Source organism: Rhyacophila brunnea, unplaced genomic scaffold (assembly GCF_057557595.1).
Source record: "Rhyacophila brunnea isolate RB1 unplaced genomic scaffold, BYU_Rbru_1.0 scaffold_1, whole genome shotgun sequence".
NCBI classification, from domain to species: domain Eukaryota; kingdom Metazoa; phylum Arthropoda; class Insecta; order Trichoptera; family Rhyacophilidae; genus Rhyacophila; species Rhyacophila brunnea.
Genome location: NW_028232751.1, coordinates 20,108,946 through 20,119,808, shown reverse-complemented (window position 1 = coordinate 20,119,808; position 10,863 = coordinate 20,108,946).

Below are 10,863 nucleotides of genomic sequence, written 5' to 3'. Positions count from 1 at the left end.
TAAATCTACAACCAAATAACACCACCTAGGCATATATTTTTCGGTTCATCGATATAAGTTTTGTGTAAATGTGCCGCACTGATGCCGTCATGAGATTTTTCTTTTTAGACAGAACCACACCTAACCTAACCTGCTTAACAATCTAATCGTATTTTCATTCACTATGTAGAAAATATGACACACAAAGAAGAAGTTTTTTTAAAAAATTAAGAGTATTTATGTATTTACAGTCGAACTGACCTATTACGATCACAATATAGCAAGATCTCGGATGTAATGAGGAACATTCGTTGACATTTTAGTTTATCATTTTCTCCATACATTCGTTCACTGTAATAACGAGCAACTTACCGGATATACCGAGCTAAAATATCGTCAAAGGGGGGACATGCTCAGCGTACGTCAAAATGGAGCTTTTATGCTATGTTCAAAGCATGATCCTGGACATTCCTTAAACGTTGTTGATAATCTATTTACATAATTTTAAAGCCTTATTATCCTTTATATTTATTTTAAGCATTTGATGACTGCATAAAGTATTTTTATTAAATAAAATAGTATTCTTTTAAACCTCTCGCTCTAATGTTTTAAAATATAGTCATATTTCGGTACGTCGATGTGAAGTGGTGTTAAGATTTTTTATATTTATTAATTTTTAAAAGCATTTATAAAATCATTAGTAAAATTTATGTCGACATTATTATAGTGAAATATTTACAATATAAAATATATTGATAATCTCTGTGATCCCAAATTTGACAAGAATTAGGCATTTTATTATTCAAAAAATGGGCAAGATTTACACATTTGAAGATAATTCTAAAGATACTCATTATGAGCTATGTCTTTGACCATTCAAATGTGATAAACATTCTACGAATAATGTTTGGTTAATTATTGACCTAAGAATAAGGTAGTATTTTTTTGAAATACGCCATTTCTATTGGTATTTCCCAGTGGCTTAGCTACAACATCCGGCCGTAGCCATAAATTGACAAACGATAAATGAAGTAAAGAGTAAGATCATGTTAACGCGCGTGCTTGAACATGTACCGCTTTAAAAAAAAATCGGTTAGGTTAGGTTTAGGTTTTAAAATAAAAAATCCAAGGTTTGTGAAGTTAGTAGGTACCTACCAGCGTTCATTACAATAAACAACTTCTTTTGTAGTTTATGAATGCCATGCTTGTTTCGGGGAAAAATTATAATTGTGTATTTTTCTTTGAATTGCGACTTTTTGTGTTATGTGACCGCTCATTTAAAAATACATATTCTCTGATATACGAGTAACCAAGTAACGCTTATAACGATCAAATTCAGTCGGTCCCATCTTCGTTTTAATAACCACGTTCGACTGTAATATAATATAATGTGTTTGTATGGTCTGGGCTAGGCATTGCAATAATTTAGGTAAGTACCTACCTACCTACAAAACATGTTGAGGAAAACTAAAGTTGTCCAATTTCTTTGCTAGTGCAACCTATTTATATCGAATATTATGAATGGTTCATAGGTGTTCTCTTCAATGTGTTTGCTGCCAGGAAATACTTTTGAATCCCCCGCACGTTGTCGCGGGCATTTATTTGTCGAGTAAAACAAAAGTATAAAAAAATCTTGCGAAACGCGCATCTAATTTACCAACGGTTTGATGTAATAATAATATATACATACCTATATAAATAAAAATAAATATAAGTATGTGACGATAGTTAGTACACGTGCATTCATTTTATAGTTTCATTCAATCAATGGGCGTGAAAGTAATTTGCTAATCGAAAGAAGATCCTATTATGGAGAGAAGATTAATTTGAAAATAAATGGATGCTTGGATGGGATCCAAAGTGTCTATCGTGTGATGTCTTTGTTGTGGGGAAAGAAAAAAACACACACCTGACAGTGTCTTGGACACAGAACTTTCTACTCACTCGCCAAGAACAACTAATTGACATTAAGGTACACGATAAGAAAATGAGAAAAATAAATATAAAATTTTCAGACCGAATTTCAAACACAAATCCTTGTCATTGTATTGGTAGGTATAACACTGCATAGTTTACAGTGGCGCGCTTGGTGACGAAGGTAGAGGACCGAACCACCGACGTCACGTAAAAACAACATTTAAGATATTCGTATAGTTTAATAATTGCATGAATGATTTTCACTGTTTCGAGGCCCCTTTTTTCTGGCAAATTGATTGCGTCAAAGAAAATCGCCATGATAGTTTAGGTACATTATAAAATTTCCCCCACAATTCGCAGCAAACAAATTTTGAGAATAGCCGATATACTGGATTATGTGTTAGGTTAGGTTTTCATTCTTGAATTCATTAATTTTGCAAAAATCAGCTATGAAAAATGAATTAATGTTCATATTGAAGCAAAATTGGAGACCGTATAGTATACGGTCTTTCTATTACTCTTTCCGATAAGAAAGCTCACGGCGAACTGGGCCACGGTGAACTATTTTACGTATTACATGTAACCAAGCCAGTTCCCATTAATTTTGTGATCTTATGGCTGCCCATGAAAGATTAGAAGCAGGCGAATTTTATTTATTTTGTGTAAAACAGCTTCGAGAAAAATTACTTACTCTGTTTCAAAAAGAAAAAACCAAAGACTTTAGTACAAGTCCTATTTGTTTATTATAACTAATTGTGGTAGGTACCTACATACATATATTATTATTTTATTTTCGATATATTATATAGTCATATGCGACTTCTTACTTGGTTGAATATTTTGTTCGAAAATTTGATAAATAATTAATATAAAATTACTAGCTGACCCGGCAAACGTTGTTCTGCCATATAAATTATTTCTAGTGAATATTTAGGTTGTTAAATAAAAAATAACGAATGTATCGTGAGTGTGTGGGGATGGGATCTATGACAGAAAGAGGAATGGAGCGCTGTAGACGATGACCGCCGATAAAAACAAAAAAAACACCAACCATTCATTTTCTCAATTCAAAATGAGTAATGATGTTCATAATGAATGAATTACCTGTGACAGGATCTCGTTGTTTAATGTTTATGCAATATCCGTCTTGTCCCTTCCGGAAAATTAGCGGATATTGGAGAACGTCGTATGAACGGTGTGTGTCAGCGATGAACTCCAGATTATTGTTTCTTCTTCAAATCACGATTTCTCGCGTCGATGTGCGGTCGCCAACCATGATTCCAGCAATGTCATCAACAACAGGCGCATTGAATCGACGCACGTGCTCTCCAGCTGGTGTTTTATCAGGATTGATGACAATAGCGTGATTGTCACTTTGCAATTCGTGCATGTGTGCTTTAAAGAATTTCAATAATTCATTGTGCTCATTCAATAGGGCGTCCAGTTCGCCGACGATGCGCCTGGCATTAGGCGAATTGAGGTTATTGTAGCCGCAACGTGCATCCACACGATTGATGTTCTCACCGCCCATGAAGTAGATTTGTAAAAATTTATGTGGTTTGTTTGGCATTGGCAGCAATGAGCCTACTTTGTGGTATACTTGGCCTTTGATTTTGAACGTAGAATGGAATTGTTGACCATTTGCCGCAGTATTGTGAACTATTTCTGTTGCTCCGAACGAAGTCATTTGGAAGCATGAATTGTCTCAATTTCTGGTAGTTGCACTTTTCCTGATGCGGAACACATCCCGGCTGACTCATGTTTGAATTTGAGCGCATGACAATGGGGACATTCTTTGTCCATAGCACCAATCAGCACTTTCGGATGAGCGGAATATTCAATATCTGGCTCGTACTCGAATGCGCGACGAAGGAACGAAGCGGATGTAAATGTTCGATGTACTTGTTGGCGAGGTCGGTCATTTGCTCTGCGTGTGTTAACTACGAACCGGCGCGCTTGGCTCCGTTCCAATTGTCGTTATTGATTTCGTTCAGCTCGTACCTCTTGTGATTGAGATGCACGCAATTGCGACATGCTCACACGCACATTTTTGTTATCTTGTTGGATTTGTTCGTCTGTTCTTTCTGCTCTACTATTTCGCATGTGTGTTGCTTTATTCGTTCGACGGCCCAAATGGCCCCCCTTGCGTCTTGCTGGCATTGTGCACTGTACACACACAAAAATAGATAAATTAAAATAAATCGTTCAAAACTTTGCACGCCCTGCGTTGTGATATGCCGAATGAAATGTCAAAATGACGCGACGCTTCTCTTGAATTCTTCTCGGATGTAGCGCCATCTGTCATTCAACAACATAAATAATTTCGTTCTGTTTGAAATACGAACGACGGTTAAATTTGTTCATACAAAAATAATAAAATCGCGATTAAAAAATGGGAGGGTGGGGGTAAGAGAGTGAAAATTTGGGATTATAGCTATTTTTTGATGCCAAATAATAAAAAAAATACAAAAAAAAAAATTCAAAAAAATAAAAGAAATTTTTTTCTGGATAGAGATACCCTAATCACATAGCGGTATGAAATATACTTGTTGACCTATTCTCATACCTATCAAATATACATTAAAAATTCATAAAAATCGGTCGAGCCATTTCGGAGGAGTGCGACCACAAACACCGTGACATGAGATTTTTTATATATATAGAGATGGTTTTGAAACAAAGTTTTTTTTGTTTTTTAAATTTTAGGTTTAGAGCCATAAGCTCATCCTCAGAACGGTCGGTTTAGAATTTATATCGTTTCGATGGCTGTTTTATAGTTGGAACATGTCGTGTAAATACCAGTAGATCTCTATATATATAAAAATCTCGTGTCACGATGTTTGTGGTCGAACTCCTCCGAAATGGCTCGACCGATTTTTATGATTTTTTTTATGTATATTTGTTAGGTATGAGAATAGGTCAACAAGTATATTTCATACCGCTAGGTGATTAGGGTATCTCTATCCAGAAAAATTTTCTTTTATTTTTTTTTATTATTTGGCATAAAAAAATACCTATAACCCCAAATTTTAACTTTCCTACCCCCACCCTCCCATTTTTTAATCGCGATTTTATTATTTTTGTGTGAACAAATTTAACCGTCGTTCGTATTTCAAACAGAACGAAATTATTTATGTTGTTGAATGACAGATGCCGCTACGTCCGAGAAGAATTCAAGAGAAGCGTCGCGTCATTTTGACATTTCATTCGGCATATCACAACGCAGTGCGTGCAAAATTTTGTACGATTTATTTTAATTTATCTATTTTTATGTGCGTGTATTACAGTGCACAATGCCAGCAAGACGCAAGAGGGGCCATTTGAGCCGTCGAACGAATAAAGCAACAAACATGCAAAATAGTATAGCAGAAAGAACAGACGAACAAATCCAACAAGAGAACAAAAACGTGCGTGTAAGCATGTCGCAATTGCGTGCATCTCAATCATAAGAGGCACGAGCTGAACGAAATCAACGACAATTGGAACGGAGCCAAGCGCGCCGGTTCGTAGTTAACACACGCAGAGCAAATGACCGACAACGCCAACAAGTACATCGAACATTTACATCCGCTTCGTTCCTTCGTCTCGCATTCGAGTACGAGCCAGATATTGAATATTCCGCTCATCCAAAAGTGCTGATTGGTGCTATGGACAAAGAATGTCCCCATTGTCATGCGCTCAAATTCAAACATGAGTCAGCCAGGATGTGTTGCGCATCAGGAAAAGTGCAACTACCAGAAATTGAGATACCACCAGAACCATTGAACGGCTTGCTCATCAGCACGGTTCTAGATTCAAACCTGTTCCTGAAGTCCATCCGCACATTCAATTCATGCTTCCAAATGACTTCGTTCGGTGCAACAGAAATAGTTCACAATACTGCGGCAAATGGTCAACAATTCCATTCTACGTTCAAAATCAAAGCCATGTATACCACAAAGTAGGCTCATTGCTGCCAATGCCAAACGAACCACATAATTTTTTACAAATCTACTTCATGGGCGGTGAGGACATCAATCATGTGGATGCACGTTGCGGCTACAATGGCCTCAATTCGCCTATTTTCAGGCGCATCGTCGGCGAACTGGACGCCCTGTTGAATGTGCACAATGAATTATTGAAATTCTTCAAAGCACACATGCACAAATTGCAAAGTGACAATCACGCTATTGTCATCAATCCTGATAAAACACCAGCTGGAGAGCACGTGCGTCGATTCAATGCACCTGTTGTTGACGACATTGCAGGAATCATGGTTGGCGACCGCACATCGACGCGAGAAATCGTGATTCGAAGAAGAAACAATAATCTGGAGTTCATCGCTGACACACACCGTTCATACGACGCTCTCCAATATCCGCTAATTTTCTGGAAGGGACAAGACGGATATTGCATAAACATTAAACAACGAGATCCTGTCACAGGTAATTCATTCATTATGAACATCATTAGTCATTTTGAATTGAGAAAACGAATGGTTGATGTTTTTTTGTTTTTATCGGCGGTCATCGTCTACAGCGCTCTATTCCTCTTTCTGTCATAGATCCCATCCCCACACACTTACGATACATTCGTTATTTTTTATTTAACAACCAAAATATTCACTAGAAATAATTTATATGGCAGAACAACGTTTGCCGAGTCAGCTAGTAAACATATAAGAATTAACAACAGAATTTTCAGTTAGATTAATAATAACATTTGCTGTTACGTGTGTTATCTATGCACGGATGCATGTACATAATAAATGTCGCAGATACCTGTGTTCGCTCATAGTTGGATTGATTTGCAATGTAGCTCATTAATATTTTCAAGGAGAAATTCTTCTAAAATACATTTAAAATGAAACATTTCCCAAAATAAGAAAATTTGCATCACAAATTCCATCTTTATTTACGACGAAAATATGCGAACAATTTTTCTCTTGAATGAAATTGGAAGAAAAAAAATAGCAAAATGAAGAACTACCCACTTACAAAAATATTTGTATTGGTCATATTTGTGAATTTAATTCGTTTAGTAAACATATGTCTAATAAAATTCAGAGTTAGGGACAATCTACAATTTTATCGTCAATATTTATATTTTAATACAAACATATAAAATAATATAAATCGAATAATAACAGTGTGCTGAAAGATAATGGATTTAAAGTGAGAACAGGTTTACTTATTATCTATGTACCATACCTATGAGTAAGTATACCTATATATATGCAACCAATCAGCGCTCGAAATGGAAAAAATTACGAACCGGAGCGCTTGACAGTTTTCTGAATATTTTTACATAGTAAAATTATCAAAGTACTTATATGTGTTTTTTCATAAAAAATAAGGATGTTAGATTTTCTATTATATGGCCTATCCAGCTCAGACGGTCAAATTATTTATTCCACGAGACGGATCGATAATTTTACCGATTTCACGAACAGGAACGGCGCTCCGGTGCGTTCCGGTCCATTTCGAGCCCTGCAACCAATACAAAATTATTTAATATTACATAATTGGAAAATAATTGATAGGTACCCAATGGAAAATTGTTTAAATAATCTTTTTTTTTTATAAAATGACGATGTAATATTAATAAATATTTAATACGGCATCACAATAGGTTCAATGTTTCATGTCTCATTTCGGTAAACTAATGTGTAATTATTATTTCTCAAGAAACACATGTGAAGAAATGTCGATAATTAGTACCTATATGTAGTTATATGTTACGACTGCCAACTGCGGAAGCAAAATATAAGCATTTAAGTTAATCATAGCAAATACCTTAGTACGGTGTGACATCACTCTCCCGGGCACTCTTAAAAGAGGAGGGAGGCTGAGGATTTACCTCATCGCAGGGAGGGTTCGACACAATGGGAAAATCAATTAACAGAAAATAATAAAATATAAAACAGGTGAATTGGGAAAAATTCTATCTGCACAGACGTATTATGTGTTAAAAAGTTATACGAATTTAAAGCTATTTCGATTAGTTGTATTACGGTCCGCGTCACTTTACCAGGTAAAAAGTCTGCTCTGGATATATATGTTTTGCGTGACAAAATACAAATTCGAGAACTAGAGTTTATTTTAGTCTAACTTGGTTATTACGAGGAAGATGGGACCGACTGAATTTGCTCGTTATAAGCGTTACTCGTTGTATCGTAGAATAGGTATGTTTAAATGAGCGGTCACATAACACAAAAAGTCGAAAATAAAAAAAAATTGAAACCATCGTAAAAATCCCCGAAACAAGCATGGCATTCATAAACTACAAAAGAAGTTGTTTATTGTACATACTGACTTCACAAACCTTGGATTTTTTACTTACTTCAACCATATGCGTGGATACTTTCTCAATATTTTCGGCGAAAAGACCAATTAGGTAGGTACTTAGACACTGAACTAGTGTCATAAACGTAATCCGATTCCGGCGCATACTGTTCGGTCGGATTTTTTTGTTTAGGGCGAAATGTTTTTAAACGATCGACATTTTAGCTCGGTATAACCGATAAGTAGCTCGTTATAAAAGTGAATAAATGTATGGAGAAAATCATAAACTAAAATGTCAACGAATGTTTCCTCGTTAATCCGAAATCTCGCTATATCCGTGATCGTGATAATCGAGCGCGACTATAATTATTAAGTAGGTTCAAAGCTCAATATAGTCGAATGGTAAACAGACCTACGTGATGCTGAATCGAATTAAGTTCTGCGGAAGGACGTGACAACAGCAAACTACCGTGAGGGGTGGATAGATTCAGGTTGATGACTATAATCACCGGCGATTTTATTTGACTCTGACGACGCAATCGATTCGTCCGAAACTTCAAAAGGGGCCTCGAAACAGTTAACATCAGTCATACAGCGAACGTTTTAAAAATATACATATATAAAGCATAACATAATCCCTGCAACTAACATAAAATATGTCTATAGATACCACAACCAGTCAAACAAATACGTACTTGTAGGTACACAAGAAATAAACCATTAATATTATTATGTAGGTATTTATCTACTATAATCTTCAATAATAATTATTTTTAGTAAAATTACGTGATGTATGGTTTTTATTTATGTATCATGGGGGGGGGAGGGGTGAAAATCAGTCGGTGCGTCGGGTTTCCACGTCCCTAAAAACTCACCACTGATGCTACGATGAGATCTATAAAATACCATTCTTACCAATATTTCATTCTATGAGTGTGACAGAATAGGCAGGTCCACGATATCGACTTATGTTTTATAGTAAAAGATTTGAATGCGTTTTTGTAAATATTAGGTACCTATCTAATATGTTTTCTATTTACTAACTTATAGTTGTTGTTAACTCGTTCGACGGCTGCCGTGTCCCCGTTAAACGGCCATTAGATGCAATTAGCATGTTATTTAAATGTCGTAATTAAAAAATAATTAAAAGGTACGCAGTGATTGTGTTAATGTAATACCCTGTTTACACGTGCATGGATTTACTGCTGACAGTACGTATTATCGCGGCCATAACAAGAAAATGTACGTGTAAACATGTATTATCCTGCAGTTGCAGGATTGCATGCATGAATTAAAAGAGTTCGGAAGCTTCTGAACTGTCATGCGACAGTTGGGATTTTTTTGAACTGCGCCTGCGCAATAAAACGATAGTGGCGAACCCGCCGGCAAAAAATGAACTACACCGCGGCCGATTTTTACGACCTGCCAATTAATGGTACCATAAAATAACAACATCACGTCTCCCCTACTCTTGAAGAATGAGATTGGAGAGACAGTCAGCACTTTTACGAGTAAACAGTTATTGCCACGATAGTTGCTGCCAGTAAATCCATGCACGTGTACAGGCGCTATTAGATTATCTTAATAATTATTATGCTTAGAAAACAAAAACACTAGTTTGTTGCATTATATAGCTCAGGGTTTCCCAAACTTTTTCTGCAATGGAACATTTGGCAAACCCGGAAATTTTAACGGAACACTTAGTTTATTTTGTAGGTTATTTATTAGCGCAGCCAATCGTTCTGCCAATTTCGGCAACTGTCGTTAAACTGACAAGACTTGTCACTGTCACTGACTCGCCGGTCAGTTAAAAACAATATACCCCATATTTTTCATGCGCACGGTGTGAGAAAAGATGGCCAACCGTCTGTACCTAGATCATGGCCCCCACATCCCGAAGCGAGTCCCCAGGCTAGGATCTTTGGCGGGCCCCCTATTTATCGCTAAGGCTAAATGCAATGTGACGATCTACAGTTGCATATTCCAAATGGTGTTCGAGGTAGAATTAAGGGTATTTTTAGCGATTTTTTGTATTTTTAATACACCCACTTTAATGTTGATATGCACAATTATGGACATGTCAAATATCGACAATAATAAAAAATTGTAAGTATGGCAAAACCACATATTATTAAATGTTAGCACGTTAGAAGTGAAACAGCGCCACAGGCGACATTTTTTTACTATTGATGCATGTTTGCGATGTGTGTTTATCTCACTTGGCTGGTCGATCTCTCACGCCAGACCCTCCGTACGCCCAGGCCCTCAGGCTAGAGGCTTGTTAGCCCCCCTTGTGGGAGCCATGACCTATCTAGATACTTGACGTCATAAACATCAGTGGAGATTGATCTGATTGTCTTTCAATATGAAGTAGATTCTTTAATTATTTTAGTTTTACTTATTTTACTTCTACTTAGTAGAAGATCTTTAAATGTGTTGCAGTGTATAAAATCATTCCAAATGATCACGGAACACATATTCAGGTTCGGCGGAACACTGGTGTTCCGCGGAACATAGTTTGGGAAACCCTGATATAGCTCATATGAACAAAATATATGACTAACATGTAGGTACTAATAAATAATATAATTGCAATCAATTAGGGCAATCAGGCCATTGCATTACATCGGTTAAATTCATTGGTGTAGTCATTCATTAATCATTACGTTATTAGATATTTAAATAAATAAAATAGTCCAACGTA